Source organism: Melospiza georgiana, chromosome Z (genome assembly GCF_028018845.1).
Source record: "Melospiza georgiana isolate bMelGeo1 chromosome Z, bMelGeo1.pri, whole genome shotgun sequence".
Taxonomy (NCBI): Eukaryota; Metazoa; Chordata; class Aves; order Passeriformes; family Passerellidae; genus Melospiza; species Melospiza georgiana.
In genome coordinates, this window is record NC_080465.1 from 37,779,434 (window position 1) to 37,804,684 (window position 25,251).

Below are 25,251 nucleotides of genomic sequence, written 5' to 3' on the forward strand. Positions count from 1 at the left end.
GGCTAATATAACACATTCAGGAAACAGTTTCTACAACATCCTCAGATAGCCTATAACAGAGGATAAATCGCCTCTAAGTTAGAGACATTTTATTTCAAGCCTTTGCATAATTGTACAGCTGAAGGCTGTTCCTAAGACCATTTTTATTTTTTATCCTGGTTTTTATTGGTTGAGTATTTAACATAATGTCAATACAGTAGGCTGTATTTCCTCATGCCATATATTCAAACATCATGTCAACAGCCTTACTGGTACCAAGACACACTGGGTTTTTTCCCTTTTGCCAAGAAGAAGACCACATCAAAACAATGTCACTCTTTTGTAAGTGGCACAGGTAATGAGCCAACAGGAAAAGAAGACAAAGGGATATAAGATACATAAACTAAGTCTGACTAGTACGTTCTAATATACTAAAAAAGGCAGTACAAGATGAACTGTACCTTGCCACTATGAGGCATTAGCAAGCATACTAGACAGAATATTACTTCAGTAACTTCTATGGACAACTGTTTTATATCACATATGAGAATTATCCTCTGATATCTCTCATCGTGGCTAACAAAAATACAAATGCTAATGATGTTCAAGAAATTATCTCAGCTATTATAAACACATTTTATGCAATGACACAAAACAATAAATTCAATAAAACATACTCAGAATATTGCTTAATTCCATTTCTTCTAAATTTGCTGCCCACTAAATTGCTAAACACACTCATCTGCTGAGAACATAAGTAAAAATAATTTTGGGGTGGTTTTGCTGCATGATTAGTAATTCAAAGTGTTTACTGTTAACTCACATCTAATTCTTATTCAGAGGTAACCAAAGAACTTTATTCTCCATTGTTTCTTGATTTTCATATTCTGCTTAAAACCATAAGAAATTTTATTGTATAATTCAGCACTTAAATAGTTTCAATGGCTTCTGGCATGCAGTTTGTGACAGAAATAATACTTTTGGTAAGGGCTAGCCCTGTCAAGCTCACTGGTTCTAGTTCCTGCATTACTCTGAATGTGAACTATTCAAGTTCTGCCCTCATGTTCACCCTTTGAAAGTGAACTGCTTGCATGGCTTTGCACAAGCAGAAATGAAGAGTAGTGCCTCTGAAATTAGGGAAAAATTTTAGCTATCACTCACTAAAAGGACCTGAATTCAGCTCTACTGTAGCACCATTTGGTTTAAACACTAGTAAGCGGTAAAGACAATTTGCCTTAAAAGAAATATTTCAGAAATTTCGCTCATGGGCTGATATCTTGTTGTGTGTTTGTATTCATGTGCAAATGAGATCATTTTCAGGTAGGTGGAGTAACTGTTTTCCAAGGGAGCTTAGAGATTTCTTTTATATATACGTATTCAGAACCTACTAAGTGGAAATTCCAGATAGAAAATACAACTGAAATCTAGTATGTGTAATACCTAGATACTGAGTTCATATAAATAACAGAGGTCCTCTTGAATGCTTTTTCATACAGATATACACAAAGTCAACAATCAGGTTAATGGAAGAAGAAAGACCAAAGCACTTACGAATATTAAAAAACCCCCAAACAAAGAAAAAACCACCAACCACAACCCCAAACAATCACACAACCAAGCAAAAAAACCCCAAAACCAAGACCGCACACAAAAAAGTTCCACATGTGTTCTGAAATAAACACCCTGAAAATGTAGTTAAAACAAAATGCAGAGAATGAAAAAAAGGAACAAAGTACATCTCAGCTAGTGTTAACCAAAGAAACTGTAACAGTAGAGCAGGAAATGCTGGTCCCCTTAAATTACCGGCTGCACGTGCACAAGGGAGCAAACATGTAAACGTTAAAATGTGGTTGTAAGTTTCTCCTGTATCTTACTAAAGTGTTATAAAACCTTGGGAAATGCAAAAATCCAAAACTACACTACGTGAGTAAAGCTTTAGAACAAAGATGAACTTACAACTCCATATACATACAACTGCTCTTCTAAATTAATATCTTAAAGTTTATTACTTTCGAGAAGAAGAAAAGGTAAAAAAATAAGAGCAATATTACACAAGACAGCAAGAAATGCTGAAAGGGAATCTGGAAATGTAGTCAGGAAAACTGACATCTATGCAACAAACTAAATGACATAGCCATAGCCAATCCTCAGAAATTAAGAGTAAAACTTGATCCCTCCCTTAAGAGAACTTAATGAGAACATGTCAAATGAACTGCCATAGTATGAGAAAACATTTCTCACAATGCTTTTCAGAGTTTCAGCTTGAAAGTACTGAAATTAGTTATTAAAATACAAAGTAATTATTAAAAAACAAGCTGTCCAATTACTATTGACTATATTCTTATTTCAGTCATGTTGGTGTAATTTTGATGAAGAATAAAGTTGTTTCAAATTAACTCTTATATAAAAGGAACACTGCTTGGTCATAAGTATTTCTGTGAATGCAGACCAAAGTTTGCATGATGAAAGTGAAAAAATCCCATTTTAACATGCAATAAATCTATCTCACTGCCAAATACAAGGAAGGTAATTGTTATATCAGTTAACTCCAAACCCACATTAATCTTTTGTGCTACACTCATACACTCTTCAGATATCAAATGGATTAAATCATGGATATGAACAGGTGGAAAAATGTTACTGTACTTGTAGGAAAATAAAAAAATACCCCCCTGTGCTTAAAGAATACCAGAAGAACTAAGAAAACCATTCTTCTTTCAAGAACGCAGGAAAGTAATCAAGATTTGCAAATAAAGAAATATGTTTCTTATTTTATGTAAGATGCTGTGTTCTTTGTACAAGCATGACATTGAGGGTGACACAGATGTATCTCAGCTTTACAATGACTCTCAAACTGAGCCACGAATTTTTAAAAGTACACAGAAAAGTCCAGTGTTCAAGCAAAACTACAGCTTGCATAACTTTATTAAGACAACATGGCCCCCCATCCAGATGTAAGAGAAAAAACCCCTTCATATCTGAAACTATACACTGAATACTCAATGCACATCAATTGATAAATAAAATCAAAACACATAAACCAAAAGTAGAGTAAGCTATAAAAAAATCTGTTTTGCATAGACTTTTGGAATATCAGCTGAACTACATACCAAATTGTTTATTAGCTATACGTAGTAAACTGTACAAAAATGTACAAAAAAGAATTAAAACAATCCCACCGAAAGTCACCAAAGGAAAAAGGCATCAGAATCACAAGAGAAGAAAGGGAACTACTGGCTGTGAAGACTGAGGTTTCACTCTCCCCCCAACTCTTCCCTAAATTCTGACTTTCATAAGTTTGTAAAATTAAGGAATCATATAGAATAGAACCAATCCCAAACTATTCCTGCAAATCAAAAGGTCTAAACACTTCTCTCTCAGGGCTAATCTTGTATTTAAGTACGTACGTTTGCTACTTTTGAAATGAACAAACTTGACATACCATGAACACATTTTCTAAAATACAATAATGCTAATTCAATGCCCAAATGACAGTTTTTCAGTAGCTTGAAACTACAGCTGTTCCTATCAGCTAAAGCAATTCCAGACAGCTAGGAAGAATGTAATTTTGATTTAATGATTGCTAGATATTAGTGCAAAGCAGAGACTGAGGATCAATCTTAATCAGAGATCCAGACGCAAAATGAATTGGAGAATAAATAAAATTGTTTATATAACTGGAGATTTAAGAATATAGGACAGAACAATGTACTGCAATTTTCTAGATTGTGAAATGACCTCTTTTTGCCTCCCAAAAGAAAAATATTCTGCTGCAAATGAATTTCATCATCACGTAATAGCTCTTTAATGTTAATAGCCTGCAAATCTATAAACAGAATGGATTTTAGAGAACAAGCTTGAGGAAACCGGATGTCAGCATTTTGCAAAAGACAGCCCACTGGTAACTTTTATAATAATTTTTATGCATCCTTATTTAAAGATTTAGAAATTGCTTCCTTCAAAAAAATGGTATTTGCAAATAAAATTCCAGTCCCTAAAAGGATCATGAATTAATCACAGTAGCAGTGTTTTCTGATGGAAGGATTTATGAAAATAAGCACAAGCTGAGGTCGCAGCAAAAAGCCAGGGATGGATTTTAGGAAACAATTTTGAGTACTAATTTCTCCCCAAAATTATCTCTATGTCTTGGCAATCAAAATTACTTACGTGAAGGAGTTCACTGCAGTAAAGCATTAAATGCTACAAAAAGAAGCTATTTCAAGAGAAACTCAAATACTACTAAATACTACTAAAAATCATTCCATAAGAGTTCTGCTGCTGGTGGTGCTCTGCAGATGGTTAGTAACTACTAGTCAGTAACTGATTTGTATATTCTCACCCTCTTTTATATATTTGCTGGCTTTCTGTCTTCTATATATCATTTGAAATAATAAGACAGAGACACTACTGAAAAATTAAGAAAATGAATGAAAAATCACCTCTTTTTTTCTATAATGTCTGCTTTATCATATCTTCATTTTATAATGAGCCTACTTTGTCTCAGAATTTATATTACCAGACAAGCAAAAATTGCTACTATGTATAACCACACCCTAGATATGAGAAGTCAGCCCTTTTGTAAGCAATACTACCCATAGATACGCACAGATTTTTAACAGAGTGAAGATTTTACAGAGAATATTGGCAGAAGGAGGTTCATCAGTTTATCAGCTGTTATAACCTGAGACTTACAATATAAAATGCACAGTGAAACTAATCTTTTTCTTCTCCATTCCAAAGCCAGAACATGGAATAAAAGTGACAAAGATTACAGCAAGGGTTGGTACTGGCACAAAGATTTGTTAATGATGCGTAGCACAGTCAGAAGATGAATACGATGAAGACGTTTGACACATTATCTGCAGATCAGTGAGCACATGTTGTCTGCATAACTATCTTTTAGAATACAAAGTCAGCACTTAATTTTGGCAGGGAGCATGGTATGTTTCTATGGAAACAAACTCATTACTGTTTTTACATTTTATGTTTCCCTTTATTCCTAATTAATTTAAACCAAGATGAGTGTTGGAGCTATGAAACTGACAGCATCAGAACATGTGAAGAAAAAGTTTGTTAGATAATATATTCTACTTCATTGTTCAGCATGTTCAGGCAATTATATAAAATTAACTAGGAATGTTGTTATAGAAAGTAACAAGAGACTATTTTGCATCCCTCTGATATTTCAAACATAACAACCAGGGGGAAAAGCCCTAGAGCTTGCAGAAAGCGATTTGTGATTTCTTACTGTTCAGTAAGTCTGCCTATAGTATGGGGTTATGGTAAATTAAAGATGGCAGACATTATCTAGATGTAGGCAAAATTCTTTTAATTGTAAATTTCAGCAGAGAAGTAAACACAACACTTATGCATCAGCAGCAATTAGAGACAGTAATCCTATTCTCTAGTAACTCCGTGATAATGTTGTTTTGGGTCTACTCTTAATGAATGAACTTATAAGTTGTTTAATTTTGAATTAAACATGAAAAGATATTGAAATCGAGACAGATACACATGATTCAAAATACAATTTTAACAGCTGATAAAAAACTACCAGGACTTCCCAACACATATAAATACAGTATTCATCAATTATTTCAACCAAACCATTAAGGTAATAATAGTTTTTAATTAATAGGAGAGGGAAGATAAAAATATAGTGCAGAGGTGAGAAAAATCTGATTTCTTCTGAAGCATGGATTGTGTGATTAAAAGTCATTAAACGGCAGGTTAAAAGAGAAAGAAAAAGAATCAAAGAAAACAAACCACTTGGTGAAGAAGTACTTATTTTGAAAATACATGAAAGGGTTTGTGCTTCTGTGATACATTACGCAGTCTCAGTACCTGCTAAAACAAGTGTTGTGAGGCAAAAGGTTAAGAAAGAAAAGGCCCAGCTAGAGCTTCAGCTGTGGTCTCACAATCACCATATCTATGGCTATGCCATATCTTGAGAAATAAACTGCTGTATATTTATTTTCAGTATTCTTGAAGTTCTCAAATTCATAACAACATTCCAACACCAAGCACTGCCATTAAGTCCCTACTTTTTTTCAGGACAGAGCAGTACTATTAGCACTCTACACTGTCAGAGATACTCTGAAAGTACTTGAGATGTCTCTAATCCTACCATAGAGATCTACTGATGAAAATACCACATAAGCATACCTCTACTATCTCCTCAGTTTTATTTACAAGTACTAAACAGAAAACATTCAATCACCAACACCTTCTTTAAAAAGAAGAATCTCTACATACATACTATATACATAGGGAATATTCTGCTAGCACATATTCACTGCACACAAGAATAAATGCCTCTTTCTTCCAGATTCATATACATCAGGTGACACTGAAAATACAGTCATCCCAACTCATCTTTTATCCACTTCATTCACACCCGCTCTCAGATATAGTGATATGTGACTGTGAGCCCACAGTTTATAAGGAGCCTCTCAAGATTTTACCTTAATTGTAGTTTTTACATAGTCATGTATTTTTTACACACATTTTTATTAGAGACAAATCAAATCTTTTTTCCAGGCAATGTTTCTTCCCCTGTAGGTTTGGAATGTTGCAGATCTTGTGGGCTTTTTTCCTCATGATTTTCACCCTTTTATCCTCCAGACTGTACTATAACAAACTCACAGGATTAAAAAGATTTTTTTTTAGAATCACTGTGCCTGTATTCAGGGCACCTTTCAGGCATCCTGAAATGAACAAATGAACAAGAAATGATTGATGCTAGTATTGGAAGGGCAAAATTTCAAGAAGATTAATACAGGAGGTTGGAAAGAACCTTCTTTATTCTTCAGGAAGAAAACCTTTTTATTAAAACTTTCCTTCCAATTTGCATAGACTAGTTTGAATAGATTCACCATTTACACTAAGGCTAAAATATCTGACAAGCTGTGAAATGCTATTTAGGCTGAAAAGGTGATGAGGCATCATTTCACTGCCTCACTGCTGCAGCCTCCAGGCATCCCCACTATTATACTTTAACTGCACTTTTTCCAGCTGATTCCCATAGGCATTATTGGAATTTAAGGCAATGGTCAAGTCCAGGTTTTTTTCTGCACTACAGTAATTCAGTCACACACTTCTAAACCCCACTGTGTGGCAGAGAGACAAAACAACTGTGCAAAACAAGGGAAAAACCATTCCAAATAATAATGGAGGTTGGTGGGGTCTCCAGAGCTCATGTAGAACAACACTGACAAGGCAGACCTAAATCAGGTTGCATAAGGCCCATCCAGCTGACTTCCGCACATCTACAAAGACTAAGTTCCCTGAACCTTGCTGGGCACCTGTTCAAGTGTTCAGCTATCACCTTTCATAGTAAAAAACTCTTTTCACAACACTGGAATTTACCATGTTCTGATTTGTGTTCTTTGCCTCTCAAGCTACCACCACGCACCTCCAACAAGCATCCCTCTCCCTCTTGCCTGTATCCTCTGACTACCTCAGTATAAGTAGCAGTGAAATCTTTGCAAAAAGGTGTCTCTTTTCCAGGTTGAACACACCCAGTTTCTTCAGTCCCTCTGTACACATTCTGTGCTCCAGACCGACCATCTCAGTGACCTTTCATTGGACTTGTTCCCATATGTCAATAAAAGGCAGACCAGGTGCTGTCTTAACAAAAGTCAAATAAAAGAGAAGGATGGATCAATACCCTGGGCCTCATAGTGTAGCTACACTATTATAAATCATGGCCTGGATGCAGTCTGTCCCCTGATGCAAGGGCACACTGTTGATTCATGCTTAACTTTTCCATCATGATCCTCACTGGTTTTCCTGCAAAGTCAATCAAGCTAAATTCCAGCGGCAAACTTTGTATAATTCAATTTCAAAAGCAACAGATTCCCCAGAAAATAGACCATGGCTACACAAAGTATTTAGAGAAGACATCTAGAATTTGCCAACTCAGAAAAGTCTTTAACAGACAACAAATCCAGAACTTTTAAGAATCTGTATGGCCATTTCAGGCTCCAATTCTTCATGAGCTGCCATTTAATGCAAAGCATTGCTCTGAGTAACATCCTTATTTATACATAGTACAGAAATCAGCACTACAGTTCTACATCCTTTATTTTTTAATGATTGCATTATGGTACTTCATGTAAACACATCCAAACACACAGAAATTTGCCATTCTAGTAAGATAGCAATTTAAATTAGACCACCAAGAGGCAGCATTGAAAGGATTATATTCTTTAGCAATATCCCAAAAAGAATTTATGAAATTAAGAAATACAAAGACAGTTTCCATCAAAATAAAGTTACCACCATCTAATAAACTATCCTTTTGAGAATGACAAGTCAGTATGGTAATATCCATAAACTAAAAATGTATTTCTACACAGACACCAAAAAACACCAGTAATACTAAAGAGACAAACGTACAGAATTTAAGACACACAAGTTTCAATGCTCAGAAAGAAGAATCTTTGTCAGGCTCAAAAAGAAACCTCTGATGACAATAAAAGCACACGTATCAAAATTCCTTCTACCTACTAGCATGACAGAAATGTGCTGCTTTGCATCTTTAAAGATTAGAAGACAGGAATGGACTTCAGTATATGTCCTATGGGCAAAAAGGGGTCATGGCCAATTATGTAGGTGAATGCACTTTGCCTCTGGGAAGGAAAATATTGTGCTTGTGAAGCACACTGAATGAGGCCACAGCTGTCTGTCAAGTTGTTCTCTGTTGAAGGGAAGCTGCTGTGGACAGAATACACTTCTAGAAAATTAGGATAAGTAAAAACATTTAGTCTACTTATGTTACTGGCCATGAAATACCTGTCATCTCTACAGTAAATCAAGCAAATGTGAGTTGTGCTATTTCAAGGTACTAAAAATAGCATATAAACAACCAAATAAGTCAAAATTTGGAATAGAGGGCTATTTCAGAGTTACAGCTGTATGGGGTATTTTTTGTTCGGTGTGAGCTTCTTTTTTTGAGTCTTGTTGTTTGGGGGTTTTTTGCTTGAGGATGGGGTCAAGGCACACATAAGTTTAACATGTACTGTATCACCGAAAGTTTACTTTTCGGTCCTAAAAAGCTTTCTTTGTGAGCTATGACTCCATAGATCACAAAGAAAATATTATTTCTGAAGCCTTTACCCAAAAGTCAAAACCTGTTTTTCAGCAGAGTTGATGTTAACATTATACCTAACCAGAAAATTTGAACAGACAAAAGTGATAAGGCAGCACAGAAAATGTATGATATTTTTAAGACATATTAAAATGGATTAAGTATAAGAAGTTTATAAAAAGTCTACAATCTAAAATGAGTCAGTTGTAGTATCTCAGAAACAGAAAGCTATTTCTAAATGTTTCCTTCATTTCTAAGTTCTGTACTAACTTCACTAGGTAAATATTCAGAGAATCAGATGCAGAAGAGGTGAGTCTTGCCTTAGAGTGTTTAGCCACTATAAAAATTCAACAAATCATTGTTCTCTCTAGACTGAAACATATTAGTTGTTAATATACTTACTGGTTAAAATAATTATTGGCAAAAAATGCAGAACCCATTGTATTTTAAATGGTTTTCACCCCTCCATCTTTAATTTTTTCCCCGTTACTTTCCTCAAGAGAATAAAATAAATAAAAGAACAGTATGATATCTTTATTGTGGACATGTAAGCAAATTACCTTTTGGATAAGAAAGTATCGTATACTTTTTTGGTTAAGAAAGTATCATCCTTCTTGCATAAATCCAAAAGTATGTGGATATCAGCATAGCTGCAAAGCGTTCCAAGTTTGCCATGGAAACAACATTCTTATTTCAAAATATTACAACTGTTCACTGCAGACTATTGGCATGAAAGCTCCCAATCCAAGCTCATTGACAGCTTCTGGAGTGGACAGATGAGGCATGGAAAATATTTTAAATTAGTTCATTTATCTTGCTCAGACATGGGAAGAGATGGAGAATTTTTCACATTTACAGGAAAAAACTCAGAGAGAGAGAGAGAGAGAGCAAGAGAGAGAAAGGGTAGAAGAGGGGAAGGGGAGAAAGGCAGGGGTAAAACTCAGTGAAAAGGTGGAGGAAAGGAAGGAAAAAGAGGTAGGAGGATAAAAGTAGGGTAAAAGAAGAAGGGGAATAAAGTGACGGGAAAGAGAAGAAAGGTGGAAAGGGAGGAAATGGGGAAAAAAAGGACCTTTTTATATCAATTATTACCAGTTAAGCCAAATTTCACACATAATGCATTTTTTGTTCATTAGAAAATATGCATCCCAACACTATCCAAACCAGCAGATGTTTTTAACTGGTTTTGATTTTATCTCCACAGTTTTCTGAGAATCAACACTGGGTTTTATTAGTGCATCAAATGCAACTAGATTTAAATTATTTTTATCCTAAGGACTCAGACTATAAATATTTTTCAGACATGCTTCAAAAACTCCACCATACACACCCAAGTTAAAGAATACAAGAGATTAAATATATATTTATTTAATACAGTGTCTTACTGCCATGGATGATATTGGAGCCCAAGACATTATAAGGGAAATGGCTTCAAGGACAGATTACTGTTCCAATGTCTCCTAAGAATATGATTCTGACAAATTCAGACAAAGATGGGCTTCCTCCTCCTGCTTTGAACTTGGATCACTCTTATGGTTACACCTAGAAATGCAGTACTGTACGAAACCCCTAGGAAAATCAAAAATACCTGATATGTAGATATCCAACTTCAGTGAGAAGCTCACAGGGAATCTCACCGCAAATAATGAAGGGCATGGAAATTTATGTACTAACATAGATTTCTTTTATATCAGAATAATGAAAAAACTTTACAAAATCTGCAATTACTTTCTGCAGTATCAGTTCTAATTCCTTATACAAAGAGGCTTTGAATACTATTTATTTGAATGTATCAAATCATTCAAATGTATTTCTCATTCTAAAAGTAAACTGAAAAGTGAAACAATGCAGTTCTAAGAGAACCTGAACAAAAATTAATATGTGTCTTGGGTATTTCCAACAGGGATACCCCCTATTGATAACATTTGATTATATTTTGTACTGCTATTTCCTGTACACAACTCAAATTTTGCTTCATACAGAAAGATGTACGTCTAATGTTTATATTTTTAATTTATTCAGTATGTCTTGTCCTTTAACTAGCTTTTCAAATGCAGTGATTAGGTTTGAAGGAAGTTAGACTTTTCCTCATATCTTTATCTTCAATGTTTTTCATTCTACTATTTCCCTGCTCTTCGTATCCTTGATGGACCTGGAATTAATTTCTTTAGTGTGAATATTTAGCAATGACTGTTATTGAAGGGCAAGCTGGTCTCTCTTCCACCGAGACACCCAGTCTAATAAAATTGTATTACAGAAAGAAAATTTTTATAAGCTGATTACCTGTCCAATGTGCTTACTGACTCATCTATTTGGCCTAACTGGACCCATTTCGTATGCAAACTATTTTGTTAGATTTTAAAATACTCATTTTTGCATCTTTGCCGTCTGGCTGCACACTTTTATTTCCAAAATGCATAATCCATTTACCACTGCAAACAGAACTTCATTAAATTAATAAGTACTAACTAGCCTGGTCCACTGGCCCAGTTGTCCAATCTGGAGAGCTTCTCTCCTTCTGCATTTGTATCAGAAACATTTTCATAAATGCAGGACTCATTCATGGGAAAACAAACTCCTAAGCACAGATCTAATTTTAAAGGCAATTTAAAATTTCCCTACCAAAGGCTATCAGCAAAAATATGTAGAAAAGTGTTAAAGCACAGTATTTTAAGCATCACAGAACTGGAAGAGCATGTAGCATATAGCCTGACTTCTGACACCTGTTTTCTAAACTTCTTTTTGACTAGTTAGACTTCTGGAAGACATCTTTCTCTCCACACAGTGCAACCAACTTCTTTGTTAATGGACCTCTAAAAAATGCCTCATTATGTCTTAATGGCATAATACATTACAGAAGTCAGGTGAAGGAAGGAATTACACCTCTCAATCTGAAAACAAGTCATATAAAAAGTAACAGCTGATATTTCCAGAAAGAAATACAACAATTTGCAAACATAGCCCTGCCAAATAATTGGTGAACTTTTGAAAACTTGTCTATCATAGAAAATATTTTCTAGCACTTGTCCAAAATTCAGCTAAACCCTTTAATAAACTAGAGTCTGACTGCAACAATAAACATGGATTTTAACATGCTATTCATTTGTCTAAGCAACTTGATAAATTTTTAGAGCGGACACGTATGATATTTCCAGGCACAACTGACTTGTTCAGCTCCTAAATAACCCCAGATTGACCCAATATACTATGTTTGATCCCTAAACACATTTTAAATGTTTATTCAGGAACTGATACAGCACAGGAAAGTTTTCACTTCATACACTGTCAATTTGCTGAACACAACCTAGTGACTCAAGACTAGAGAAAAAAGACATGGATATTTGGATGCCTGAAGTATAGAACAGTTAATACAATGATATGGAGGCTCGTGATAGCCAAACTTTATGTGCAACTGTGAATCATTAATACACTTATTTCCGCAGGTCTGTGCAACATTACGACTATCACACGGTTTGACGCTGGCTAGAAGCCAGGCACCCACAAAAAACCATTCCCTCATTCTCTTCTGCTATAATTGAGCAGAGGAGGGGGAAAGAAATATTAAAAGGCTCATAGGGGGAGATAAGCATTAGGTGAAAAAAACATTAGGGACAAAACAGAACTAAAATAAACATTAAGAACAACTTTCTCCCTGCCCCCCTGAGCACTTTTTTCCTTCCCACTGACAGCACAGAGAGACAAAACATGGGGGTTTTAGTCAGTCTGCCACTTCTAAAAATCTTCCTTCAGTTCACTTAGGGAAAGGAGTCTCTTTTGCTATGTCATGGGGTCCTTCCCACAGGAGACAGTTCTCTATGAATTTCTTCAATGTGGTTCTAATTTTCAGAAGTAGCAGTCCTGTCCAACCTGCTGTAACATGAGTCCCTCCCATGGGCAAAGCAGTTATCCCACAACTGTTTGTGTGGGTAATTAGCTCATTGGGTGCAATCTTTTAAGGATGAATTGTTCTATGTTCTAGTTTGGAAGCAAGGGTCACTTTCTCTATCTGTAGAAGCAAGGGTCTTCTCTCTCTGTTCAAGTTTCCTACTAAATTACAGCTTTTCAGCATCCATGGGCTCCAGCATGACCACCCTTTCTCATGGGATATGAGTGGACCTCTACATCCCCCCATGCATTTCCTGAATTACAGAGAAACAGTTGCATTATAGTCCTCACCATGGCTTGCAGAAAAATCTCAGTTCCAATGCCTGGAGCACCTCCTCCTCCCCCTCCCTCCGTTTCACCAGCCTTAGTGTGGCCATGTTGTTCTCCCTGCGTGTTTTCACCTTTTCCTTTTTTCTTACCTGGGAGAAAATTGTCCCTAATTTCATTTGTTCAATCAAAAAGTTTATTTATAGAGTTCTGCAGTGCTGGAAGGTTGATCCTGTCCAGGCTCCACACTGAGGAACTGCACACCATGCTTCTCGCTGTTGGCCACGTGGTTCCCACCAGTACCGTGCAGAGCTGTCCACTGTGGCACTGGCTCCATTCAGGGCCCCTCTTCATGCAGGCCACCAAAAGCCAAAGCTGCTGCCGCCACCTCTGCCCTTCTCTTCGCAGCATGGCTGGCTATAAGGAGCTAACAGGCAAAGTTCCCTGCATACCATACTGCGATGGCGTGGCCCTTCCTGGCCCCAGCGCCGCTCCTGGTGTTGTGATGGCCCCTGGCAGCCATCCTGGGACAGCCCCCAGCAGCTGCGCCAGGATGGCCCCTTGGCAGCTGCCTCCCCTTGAAAGAAGGGTTTTTTCCTTTCTTAATATGTCCTCACAGAGGCATTACTGACTTCTCTAACTGGCTTAGGAGCATGCCTATTGTCAGAGCCAGCCCTCAATTGATTTTGCCAGGCATTGGAGGAAGCTTCTAGCAGCTTGCCACAGAAAAATCACTTCCATGGCTGGCTTCTTCCCTCCTCACCAAACAAGCCATGCAAAACCAACACAGAATAATAAAACCCTGTGATTCTGGTCAGGGGTGGGGGCACACACAGTATAAACCTTCATATAGCATGTACCTGGCTCAGCACCCTCGGGACATTGCCTGAGAGGACACTTGGGACTCACTTCTGAGAGAGCTCGCTGTAGCCTGAGAACACACAGCAGGCAATACTGAACATCTGTATACCACCGAAAAGACAAAGAGATCACTGGAAGCAAAACTGATTTCTTTCAAGTCTTGTAGATCAGTCAAGTCTGCATCGGCCCATTCCATGCTGATGGGGTTGACATAAATCTCTGTAACAATAATTCACCTTCCATTTTTAACTTAATCTAAAAATAGCAGTTTCAGCATTGAGGAGGTCATATTTGTTAATCACACATTTTAAAAGTTGGGTTTAAACTTTTTACAGAACTATTTCTAGAGAAGCAAAGGAAAGCTGAAAAAGGAAAAGGATATAGAATCTTTGTTATATTTAGGATTTAAAGTCCATGTTTATTGCATTCACTGCTTCACTCTGAAATACTGTGGGGTCTTTTATTTCTCTCCTTTTACCTCATTACTTTACTCATATTTTTAATTTAGGATTAACAGCCAGTTTTTAAACTTCGAGGAAGTTTATCTAGAGAAACATAGTAGAAGTTAGCAGATCACACTAAGTTCTCAGATATTAATCACTAATTCAGAAAAAGGAAAAGAACTTAACCAATTAAAAAGCAAAAGTAAAGCTGAATTCTCCTAATGTGAAATTAAAAAAAAATATTCTGTGTCTCATCATTCATTCTTTAAAACAGCTATCTTATATTTTTTATGGTAATGTTCAATAAAAGTGTAAACTCTAGTAAATTTCCTCTACACCCCTTTGCCCTGGAGATACTGAATATAAAGAATTGTGTGACATAGAGCTTAAAATTAATGACTATTAAGTTGAGATGAGTTTAGTTATCAGTAATCAGGAAAACATCTGTTTTGAACAAAATCATTGAAATTTTGTTTTTTGTTCTAGAAAGTGCATTCTGGGATCCTGGTGATAAGCTACACAAAACCAGTTGAAGCTTCTAGGAAATCCACTTCTACTAGTGTGGCTAACATGTCATTTCCAGCGCCAGAAATCAAGACTCTATTTGAACTACCATGAACTACTCTAGGCAATTTTGAGTCTAGTCTGATTAGTTTTGTTTTATTGCGCTGAGATAGACAATAGAAACAGTGCACTTTCATGTATATGTAGGTATATATATTTATATATATACCTACATATATACATATTTATATATATTTTTTTTCACGTATATGTAGGTATATATATTTACTACATACATTTACTGCAGTACACTCTGCACAGTGAACTGACAAACTGGTTTGTAAATGAGTTCCAGACACTTAACTTCTTTCATTTTGTTTAATACACTTCTGAAAGAGCTCATTCAAAGTCATGAACCCTTGTAGTATTTTCAGAATTGTTTCTTAGCTGATTTTTATCTATCACTTACAGTTTTCACTACTTGAGGTCATCTCAACCTGAACCTGTTTCACTCTATAAGCACAGAGACAAGACCTTTTAAACTTGAGAAGATCTTTGCTTTCATTGAAGTTCCTCTCTCAACATTATTTTCCTATCAATTATCAACATCAACATGAGAAAATATAATAATAATAATAATAATCATCATCATCATCTAATTTTTTTAATGACCTTAGTAATTTATTAGACACACAAAAACCTCCAAGTTGAAGAAAAAGTGAGGACCAAAGTAAATCTTCTAGGGACTTTTAAACTTGAAATATGTGGTATTTTTCAATGGTACATGACCATATTTTAAATTAGCAATGTGGTCCTCTCAATTGTCAATAAAAAATAAAAGAAACATGACTGCGTATGTGCAACAATCTTGTATCAACTCTTTATTTACAAATTACCAGTTTGAGTAACTTATTTGTCTTCAGTTGGGTTTTTCACACTTGACCTTCTATTCTTTCCTTCAAACACCCCTGAGCCCCCCAAAAGATGGCAGAATACATAATAGGATGTATGAAAATATAATGTATTGAAGCTCTAGATTCAGTGACTACCAAGACTACTAAAGTGGCCGTAAATAGCTAACCAAGTTCTCTCGCTTAAATTGATATACAATATAGTAACCAAAAGCAATTAAGAAATCCTACCAAGTAGAATAAACACTCAATAATCAGAAAATATTGGAGATGGGCAGAGGTATGTATGTTCTATGTTTATGCAAAGAACAGTGTAATTTAATAAACTCTTTTCTCAGTGTTTAAGTAATTCCCATATATGGTCAAGATTGTTCATAATTCTAATAGCCTTTCCATGCCCTGTGGATTTCACAGGATCAACAAAAAGCCAAAGACAGAGACTCAAAAAGGGTAATAATGCACTTATTTTGGTTCCCATTAGTGAAAACATGACAGTATGTATTTCAGTGCTCTCAGAAAAGCCATTTAAATTTCAATACTGTAGAAATGTCGAGTTTAGAATAAAAATGATTCATCTTGCATTAGCTGGGCATTATTTCCGCTCCTTCTGCTTGCTGGAGACAAATGACACAGCTTGTCCATGATTAGGTACAATTTCTCCACATTAATTTTTGCAGATTTTTCAATTCAGCAAACATGAGAAAAAACTAATATGTAGCAAATTCATCCAGTACAACTCTATGTAACTTTTACAGCAGAAATTAAGTAATTTCTCATTGGAAAAACAAACAATTTCAGAAGTAATGAGCATTATAGAATTTAATTACTTTTGGGGGGTTTTATTCTCTTATTTTTCCAAGCTGCACAAGGAAGGAAATCGATGGAATTACATACCACTAATTTATCACTCATTATGAAATTACCATTAAAACTCTTCATACTTAGTTTAGCACTCACAGACATTTATTGAAATGGAATCAGACTGCTCATTTGCTAAGAGAGGAGAATTTGTTCAAGAAAAGACATGTTTTACTAAATACTTTTGGAAGATACAGCAGGCAGAAGAGAAGTCCCTAAGTCCAACTTGGAAAGTTCTTAGGCGCTAACTGATTCAACCCCAGGCAAAGAAAGCAGTACATGCACTCCCCTGGATATTATAACAAACAACAAAGCAGCAGCTGCCTTTTAGCAGTGCGAGAAGTCTTAGAGCAGACATGTGACTCTGGAAACATGACATCATGAATCTGAATTGCCTCACAACTTTTCCAATGTGAGTTTTTCAATAAATTAACCCAACACATCTGAAACCTGACCCAGGACACTTGAATTTGGCATGACAGAAAGATCTTAATAGGGCAGACCTCTGCCAACATCATAGATGATTTGAATGACAAGATTTCATGAAGTCTCTTCTTCTCATACTGACACTGCAGTAGCATTTATTATTAATGTGTAAGCCAAAATAATCAGGTCTTCATGTAAAAAGCACATACAACCTGAGACACTTTGATTTTGCCACGCTATGCTTTAAACCACATAGTAGGATGAATGATCTAAAAAAAATTGATGCAAAAACTTATCTGAGGTGTGGAGCTTCATACAAGAGCAACCATAATTACTATTTTCAAGCACTTGTCAATATGCAGAAACATCATAACTGATGATTAATATGACAAATATGGTAAAGAATAACTGACCTGTGCTTAAAGCTAGGACAAAGTGAAAGATAATGAAGGATAGTGATACAATAGTTTATCAAAACCACCAGATAAAAATGGGTACCTACAACACATTCCTTACAGATGCTAGTTACAGTAGCAATATTGTAACAATAGAGACCCCAGAGATCTTCAGGAAGACCTCTACAGCAAAAATTCTATTTTCATGTCCCTCCAGAGCTGTGCATTGAAACAAAAAGAATCTCAAAATTTTAAAGAGTAACTCTAGAGAAAGTATAGAGTCATGTACTCATATTGCCAAAAGTTTGTTAATTAGAGAATCTGAAAATGTACACTCACCTACTTTCTACCTATCTGTTTTAATGCACAATATTTCCATATTCTCTGCAAGTCTAATGCAAGACCCCAGGTGTCCATCTTTAATGCAGTGAGCCAGTGCATCTGCTCAAATGCATAATGCTGTTTTCTGCCACAGTGAATTTCCAACAAAACAGCTTTTCATGAAAACAGAATGCTTTGAAAAGATATTGAAATAAAAGGAACATGCTACTTTTGCTTTGGCAGAGCTGAGAATATTTTAAGTGTCTATTGTGTTTTGATGTCTCTTCTAATATGCTGCCTTCATTACTGAATAAAAAATCCATAATTTTTTTCCTATACTTTCCATTTTTTTCCCAGAAAAATATGTTCAAACTTTGATTCATTAAATGTCCCTGCAAATCTCGCCTGAAAATCAAAAAGGAGTATTAAAAACTTACTACATTTGATAAATCAGTCAGTTTTTCCAGAGATGAATTTTATGTATTTTCTATTCCACAGAGAGCAACTGATGGATTTCACTGGTTGATAGAGATAGCTTACTCAAACAGAATGCAATAAGACATAAATGTATTAATATAAACTTATTTTACAAGGATGATACAGCTGTTTCCAGGGAGAAAATGCACATAACAACTCACCCTAAATCTGGTATTTCCAATTATTTAACACATAGGCCTAAACAGACAATGTTACAAGTCCTCTTATAGTCCATGTACATGCAGGTCCTTATAAAACAAAGAACTAAGAGAGGCATCATGCATCCAGTTCTGCTGCAAATTTTAGGTAGCTGCAGAACTCAGGACACTGAGTTTGGAAGTATGCATCTTTTCTCAGGTTTAGACACAACTGGTGACAACTCAAGGCTCCTTTTAGTTATAGCAGTTTAAATATAATTTTTCATAATAATCAGAATATTTCTAGAATATAAAACAAAGTCCAAAAATTAGCTTTAGAACTTCTCAACAATTTTAAAAAGCAGGTCATAGACACCTCTGTAAAAAAACTTCAAATATTTATTAACAGCAAAGAAAATAGGTGAGGCCTGCACTATTTTATCTTTTGACAACATTCTTCTCATCAATGTTTTCTGTAGCATGTTGTATAGTGCTTTAGAAAACTAAAATGGCTGTTTCAGACTGAACCAGACTCTTTTTCTGCACATCTAAGAACAGGAAAAAATTTCATGACACCCAAGAAAATGAACACAATTGTCTCAAAAGATCTATTACTTTCTGAAATCTTTCAACTTATTGAAAGAAATGGAGCTTATTTTGTGTTTTACTACAACTACACAAATGTGTTCTAAGTGTTCTGTTAGTAGGGCAGTAGCTATCTGGGACATACCTTACGAGGACATGCATATTTCTAGTTTTTTTCTAGAACAATTGCTTTCTCTTTAGTGTGTTCAGAAGTACATCCTGACTATTAATGGAGTAAGAATTGATACTGTTCCTCAGCCCAGAAATCAAGACAATTCCTCCATACTCCTTTAAGGAATATATTGTCAGGGTTTAACCCTAGCTGGCAACTCAGCACCAAGCAGCCACTTGCTCACTCATCTCCACTCCCTGGGTATCGAAACAGGACGACTCCTGTGGCAGGGAGAAATGATGAGGAGGACTCCATCTTATCAGAAGGCTAATTAGTTACTTTATTATACCATATTATTCTATATTATATTACACTATACATTACATCCGTATTATATTACACTTTACATTACATCTAAACTGAATCTGCCAAGCACTCAACCATGCACACTACTGCACTCCAACTGCACAGAATCTCACAACTGTCAGCCAACAGTTCCGACACACCGGCAGGCCAAGGAAACAAAACACCATCACTTTGGGTAAACAATCTCTATATTGCATTCTACTCTGGCACAACACAGGCACAGCAAATAAGAAAAGAATTGGTTTTGCTTTCTCTGAGGTTCAGAGAATGTGAAACCCAGAAATATTCTTGGGAAGAATTGTGCCTTGCTTCTCTCTGTGAAATGTGGCTACACCTGGGGGGACTGGGAGAGGAACCAGAATAAACATGGAGTTCAGATAAGAACATTTAATAATTGAAACAAAGTAAAATATACTGATACTAATAATACTAATGATAATACGAACAACAATAATAACAATGGTTATGAAAAGGAAAGATAGAGAAATACAAAACCCAAGAAAAACAAGTTATGAACAAGAGAGTTTCTCACCAACCACTAACTGATGCTAAGCCTGTCCCCAAATAGTTATCAGCCCCTGTTCCAGATAACTCTCCCAGTTTATATATAGTGGACATGACATTCTATGGTATTAATAGCCCTTTGGCCCACTCAGGTCACCAGTCATGGCCACGCTCCCTCACAGCTTCTTGAGCACTTCCTCAATTGCTATGGGACACTAAAAAGTCCTATTGACATTATGTTCATACTAAATCCAAAATACAGCACCGCATCAGCTACTAAAAAGAAAATTAACTCTGCTCCAGCTGAAATCAGGACAGATATAAAACAAAAAAAACCCCACAGATTTATTTGCGACTAACACTTCATGCAATTATTTTCAGCAAAAGCAATTAACACCTAAAGAAATTACGAGCAGTAATCTAAAAAACCCTCAGTTCTGCTTTGCAAAGACAAATGTCTTAGAAATCAGAGGCAACCAACAAGTCCACCCACATACCTAATAGTTACATAATCATACCAGTACAAACAAAGAAATCTGTCATTCAAGGAGCAATTCAAGAAGCAGTGACTGAAAGAGGAAGGCACTTAATTAATCTTTTTGCAACTTCTCAGTGTATGAGTAAGGAGAAAGCATTAAATTACTCCCACCTGTTGATTTGCTCCAGCACGTAGCTTAGTCAGGCAAAACCAGGGAAGATACCTGGCAAAGGTAGGGAATCATTGTCCCAGTACTATAACTGAGAGAGTCAGCTTCTAAGATGCATTTGAGGGCTGCACACACTCACCTCAGCTGCTGATAGTACATCTCCTCCCTCCAGCAAGTACACACACAGCAAACCAAGGTAACATCTCAGGTTCACCACCTGAGGAAGAAAGGATCAAGAAACTACACCTCTTCATGGCTCGGGCAGTTACAGGGGAAATAATTGTTAAGATGTTCAGTTTAGTTATTGCTGAGGTCTTACTTCCCACCCCATTTCCCAAGCTATTACATCACAATTCCCTTCCTGCTTTCACACTGATTCCCCTCCTTCTCTTTTTCTTCCCTCCAAAATATCAAAGATACACCTACTGTAAGTCATATCTTGTGAGAAGCATTAAGTATTAGACACAACCTAAGATAATACTCACATAAGAGATCTCTGGTATAATGCAAATTACTCCCCTATCTGAATGTACTGCAGTTTGAGAAGCAAGGTTATTCAAAACTGACTCTTCATTGATTTAAAGTGCTCATGATTTGTTACATGAATTTCACGAAAGCAGACTTTTAGACCACTGTGCCTCCCATAACATAAGTTTAGTTTTCATGTCTGGATGGTGAGATAGCAGCAACCCTGTTCCTAAGAACTGGTGCAATAGGCTAAAACTAATTTTTTTCTGCTTTATTATTATAAAATATATGAAATATGTTTACATTATATAGAAGATAATTCTTAAGGAAATCAATTTTTCTCACAATCCTACATTTAAAAACAATTATATTCTAAAATTGTGCCATTGTAGCACCTCATAGGACATGAAATCCATGTGCCTTAAGAGATCTCAGATTTATTAAATAGGATCATTTTTATTACTAGTCATAACTAGTGATTTTGACTTTATGCTTAAATTTCTAATTAGCACACTGTAACAGAACTAGAAAATAGCAATATTTTCAATAACACTGTGATAAAGAAAAAATACAAAATGTATCTATTAATATTTATAATCTCTTTTTAAAGGATTGGATGTATTTGACGGCTTCAGAAAACAATTTACCTTTTTATTTTCTTATCACAAATATCAAATTCAAAAACTTCTTAAAATAAAGGAAGAATTTCTTTATGGATAGTTTTGGGAAAAAAACTCAGCAGCAACTGTAGGGAATAACAGCACAATGAAAATTGAGTAAGCATGTGAACGGAATATAAACCACATGTAAAGCAGTTCATGATCTCTGAAGTGCTAAATGCTACTGTTTCAAAGATCAGGGCACCTACAGGTTTTAGGTAGTACATTTTTACTATCTGCATAAAGAATCAAGGAATCAGCAACTCTGGAAAAAAACCCCAAAATAAAAACCTGAAGACAAAAAAGGTACCATGGATAAAATACAGATTATAGCAATATGATGCTATTGAAAATAATTTAAAAAACCATGTTGAAATGGAGTAACCGAAATTCAATATTGAAAGCATTCATCTTAAAAAGCTGTAAAAACATGGACAAAAAACATTCAAATGTTACAATTATGCTATATACTCAGGAACTGGCTAAGAAGTTGTATACTGCATGATCCAGCTATGAGCGTCAGCATTACGGGACACGAGTCATGGTAACTTGGTCCTGCAAGACTTCTGGCTCTGCGGCATGGGGTTTTCTGCTGCCCTTGTGTCATTTTGGATGAAGTACTTATGTGTGCTATAATACCAACAGTATCAGAAATTTATAGACATTTAAATGAGTAACTTTTCCATTATGCCTTCCCCCCAGGACATGGCAATGAAGCCTTTCTTAGAGAACATCTAAACTTCATTCTTCAATATATGGAATTTTTAATGATAGTGCTCATCCAAGCTTTTACACTTTATAGAGGAAATACGATTGTGGCAAAGGTCTTTTAGCATCTTTTTCACATCAAAATAGCTTTTTATTATTTTGAGCTTCCAGGGTGGCATTTCTGGCATGCTCATCATAAAGATGCCTGAAAACTAAGAAATTGATCTCTCTTGAGGTCAAAATTTGAAAAGGTTATTCCTAGCTGATGTGAGTCAAATTGTTACTAAAAAAAATTCCTTCAAAATAACTTTTAAAGAAAACCTGTGATAATGCTTACAGAACAGTGTTATAATATATACTTTGTACAGCATTTTTAATGTAAATGCTCTGTGATAATTGGAAATATTTCCAGTAACACCGATATTGATATATGCTCTGTGGGGTTTTTTTATGGCATGTTTTCTCTTTCTTATTTGAAACCATTTTTTCCTGCTACTTTTCCTTCTATTTTTGGGGTTACTCTTCAAATATAAACAATTAACAATTACGTAAAATTTGTAAGACTGCAGAAATAATACAATTCCATGGACTACATGGTAGTAATTGCGTGTGAAACACAGTTCTGTCATCATTACTAAAATGCTGGTGCATCGCAGGAAATGCAGTTTGCTTCAAGATGAATGATTTATTTGGAAAACAGAATGATCAGCAAATCTTATTTTTCTTACTAAGTCAAAAATATGTCATAGAATCAGAGAATATTCTGAGTTGGAAGGGACTCTTCAGGATCATTCAGTTCAGCTCCTGGCCCTGTGCAGGACACTCCAAGAATAACTCCATGTGCCTGAGCACATTGTCCGAACACTTCTGGAGCTTTGTCAGGCTGGTGCTGTAACCTCTTCCCTGAGGAGCTGTTCCAATGCCCAACCACTCGCTGGCTGAAGAACCTTTTTTTTCCTAATATCCAAACCTAAACCTCCCCAACTTGATGCCATTCCCTTGGGTCCTGTCACTGATCACTAGATTTTTTTTTTTTAAAGAATAAATAATGTTCTGCAAATCCATCATCTGAGTTTCAAGTAAGTCATAAGTCAGCAGCCTCAGATTTACAGAAGGCAATTAAGCTTTTTTCTTCATGTGCTAATTGAAGCTGCATGACATGGTAATTCTCTTGGGGAATTATGATGTCTGAAGTACAAAAATTGTAATAAAAATTATTACACGTTTCCCTCATAATTCAATAAGACAGTGAAATTCTTGAAGCTTAAAAATTCTTCTGCATAATCTCTGCAGATTGCACATTCAATTCCATGGCAAAAACAAGAACATAAAGGGACGTGCAAACTCAGTATTTTACATAACAGAAGAAAAAAAAATCAAGTATTTTAGTATTAGCATGCAGATTAATAAAAAAATAGAAAATTGGTTTAGAACCACTCTGTAACAATTCTTGTAGAGCTTTATTACACATCTCATTCTATTTCCTGGCTGGCTGTGAAGGACTGCCAGGTTTTCATTTGTATTCCAGCTGTATCTGGTATTGATTTACATCATTAAGGATAGTTTTGTCTTCTAAACAAAAGGCATGAAATTCTTACGAATTATTCTCTTAATTCCAAGCAAATGCAACACAGCTATTATTCAACCAAATTATACGTACTGTCATGGAAATTTTAAAGATATCAGAGCTACACAGCTCAAACACATAGAACTGCATATCTCTCCAGTGACAGTCTCTACCATAACGATCCTTTACATATCTATAGAGATATTATGGCCATGTAATAATGTGAATGTGACTGCTGCTTGACATCACAGTTTACATCACTGCAGGTACCAATTTCCAAGTATGACATATTTTGGACTGCTTAAGACAGAAATTTTGAATAGACCCTGTCCTCAGTGGGTCAAGTAATTACAGTGAAGGAGCAACAGGCAACAGAAACAGAGCAGTCTAGTCAGGGCTGAACAGATATCTACCTTCTGTGGGACTCTACCAACAGGAGATCTCTGTTTTCTTCATTGATTTTTTTACTAAATGTTTTACATTTCAATGCTATACATAGAAGATTCTCTCTTTTTAACCAGTGAATTTTAGGGATTGTAAGAATTTTATGGACCTGTGAAAACTTTACTGTGAAAAACAGAAGTTGCTGAAAACAGCAATCTCAAGTTATTAGAATAATAATGACAAGCTATATGACAAGATGGATATATATGAATCACTGACTGAATTATATTAGCAGATCATCTTTAGCTTTCTATACATTTTGAAGATACAACAGAATAATCATACCAGCTTTCAAAAAGTGAGAGAGATGTAGAAAGAAAGAAAAAAAGAAATTTCATTTATTGGTATGTTTTGGTCATTTTATCATCATTGTTAAAAGAAAAACCCAGTACTGAATTAAACAAAATGTTGTCCATGTGTGTCACTTATGGTACAATTTTCAGTCTTTTTTTCCTTTTTAAGTCATTGGCTTGAGATATTTCATTTACAATATAAACCTAACTAACTTCTCTCTTAGATCACTAATATATGCTCATTTTTAATTTCACTCTGCATGTACAGACGATACCTCCTATAACACGACTCTTGTTCTAAAGAAGCAATGCCCCCTGTCCTCCAGTCCCAAATAAGTCTGAACAC

General features: G+C 35.6%; 1 protein-coding gene across 1 annotated transcript in view; it reads right to left on the reverse strand.

The window, feature by feature from the left end:
• KDM4C (lysine demethylase 4C) overlaps positions 1–25,251 on the reverse strand; it is a 252,376-nt gene that overhangs the window by 34,350 nt on the left and 192,775 nt on the right. The window lies entirely within an intron of this gene.